Genomic DNA, 2,712 nt, shown 5'->3' with positions numbered 1-2,712 from the left:
GTCAGGACCAGTATATTATGTGATAGTAAAACTTTATTGAATATATATATTGTTGCAATTATGTTTAGAAAAAAGAAGGGTTTACTACAATACATGCCTGGTTGGTATCCTGCAGTACCATGGTTTTCTGTTGCACAGCCAAGTCTCGTGTTACCTGTGATCAGTGGGGAAAAAGGAGATGAATAAAGAGGTTGGATCTATAGAAGTTAAAGTGGCTAAACTTTTAGAGGTAATACGGTTGGAGAAAATAGATGTGAATGGGGATAGGGCATGTTGGTTATTACTTCAGTCTAATGTTTTATAACATTATGAGAACGAGAGATTGCATAGCCAGATTGCTTTTCTTGAAAAAACAGAATAGCGAGTGTGAAGCTCAGTTAGTAGCTTTAAGAACAACCCTTGAATCAGCACAGACGCAACATGATGTAGCAATGAAACAGGCTGCCGTAGTTCTGCAAGATTCAGCAACATGTAGGGGCACCGGTTTTAGCTCAAAGAACGGAGCAGGGGTTACAAGTATCATCAGCAAAAGTGGCTGCTATCATTAGGGGGGATGATATTTGGAAAATGTGTGATAGTGAGGAGGGGACACAGGAGGAAGCATTGTGGGGTAATTCCACTAACAGATTACACCCCCGGTAGTTATTAAACATTAAAAAAAATGAAGCTGTAGAGTCTTCTGAGGAGGAAGAGTCCTGGGCTGGGGATACAGTGTCTAAGGACGCGGGCTCAGAATCGAGGAAAAAGGGGGGGTAAGACAGCAACATGGCAGACAATAACCACAATATGCACTTCAGAACAGCACAGTCAGCAGATGGACTCAAACAGAAAGATGAAGAAAATTTAGGGGACTGGTTGGTGCGTCTTGCTGAATAGGGTGGTGCCTCAGTTTGGCTTAACGAGGAGGACATTGCACTTCTAGGACTAAGGAAGGCTTTGTTTATGAGCGCTCTAAACAAATAGAAGCTGTACCTGATGTTGACTCCCTCCCATGTTTAATCAATGTTATTGGTATGGCCCTGAGAAGTAAATACAGGGACTCAGGCGATTGGCCTGGTCCCCGGCAGCCAGAGACATGGAAAACTATTTCTGAAGGGACAAAGGTCCTCAGGAAATTGAGGCTACAATTAGCAGTGCAGAAAAACCTGTCACTTGATGAGTATGAGGAGATTCGGTTTACATGCAGTGATGTGAAGCCTTTTGTGCAAACGGCCAGCTCAGCATGGGTAGGTTTAGCTTTATCTTTAGTTTGGGAGGTGGCAGATCTGGAGCGCAACAACACGGTTAAAGAATTGATTACTGAATTAGATGTCCTATGTGCACTGGGTTTAGATGATGGCACTGGAGACTGCATTGAAGGGGGAGGAGTCCGAAAGGGCGTTTTTCCCATGGAGATGGAGGATTTGCATAGACCGGCCCCCTACCCCTCCTTATTCAGTGCAGGATCATTTGCATAAGCTGCCCTTTCAGCCCTTTCGGGATCAAATCTGGAGTTCCCTTCTCCGGATGGGTGTTGATGAAAATGATATGGATAGGTTACCCACTGGACAACTGATGCAAATGTTACTAGACAGGCAGGAGACTACGGGCACAGGTGGTCTCTCAGCCCCCCCCCCCCGACTCCTGGACTCAGGTAGCCTCCAGAAGGAAATTGTCCAAGCCTCTGTTGCCAGAATAAAAGAATTTCCCCCTGCAGGAGATCAACGGCCCCATATGAATGTAATTGTTTCATGGAAAGGAGGAAATCGGCAACAAATTAATGCTCTGCTGGACACAGAGGCGGAGGCCACTATTGTTAGAGGTGACCCACAGATACAGGGGTCAGCGGGTGCAGGCTGGCAGGGTACGGAGGTTCCGTAATAACAGGTGTGCAGATTCTAGCGCATTTTATTACTGAGAACTGGATATAGACCGTCTCTTCCTGTCATCATTGCACCCCAGAAAGATTGCGTATTAGGTACTGGTTTTATTAAACAGTTTGATTGAGAAATACAGCGGGGACGAATGGCTATTTGCTGTTTGTGTAGGCTATTTGCCAGATCCCATATCTCTCCCACAGCCCACTGAGGTTCTGCATTCTGACCAGTTTCAAACAAAATGCTCCACAGCAGTTCTGCAGATTACTATTAATGAATTAAGGGAGGCTGGAGTAGTGATACCTGTGAAATCCCCTTTTAACAGTCCTGTGTGGCCAGTCTTAAAACCGGATGGATCATGGCATTTGACTGTAAATTTTCATAAGTTGAATGCGGTTACACTACCATTACATGCTGCTGATCCCTCTAATGCTGATTTGGTACACGCAATACAGGAACACAATGGTACCTGATATGCTGTGATAGATATTAGCAATGCATCTTTTAGTATTCCCCTTGAACCATCTAGTCAGGAAATGCTGGCTTTCTCCTGGCTCGGGCAACGATATACGTTGTTACATTCACCCTCTGCCACAGGGATACATACATAGCCCAGCCATTTGTCATGAAAATGTTGCACAGACCTTAGAAAAGCTGTCATCCCAATTACCATAGTCAGTTAAATTATACTATTATGCAGATAATATCTTATTGCAAGGGACAGATTCCCAGGAAATTGCAGATGCATTAGCTTTAGTGTGTCAGGTGTTGGAAAAGGATGGGTGGACTGTTATTCGGACAAAAATACAGGGACCTAGTCAGGATGTAAAATTCCTGGGTATTTGCTGGCAAGCAG

The sequence above is a fragment of the Rhinatrema bivittatum genome, chromosome 15 (assembly GCF_901001135.1).
Source record: "Rhinatrema bivittatum chromosome 15, aRhiBiv1.1, whole genome shotgun sequence".
NCBI classification, from domain to species: domain Eukaryota; kingdom Metazoa; phylum Chordata; class Amphibia; order Gymnophiona; family Rhinatrematidae; genus Rhinatrema; species Rhinatrema bivittatum.
The sequence above is the reverse complement of the archived record's forward strand: the minus strand, read 5'-3'. Positions refer to the sequence as shown.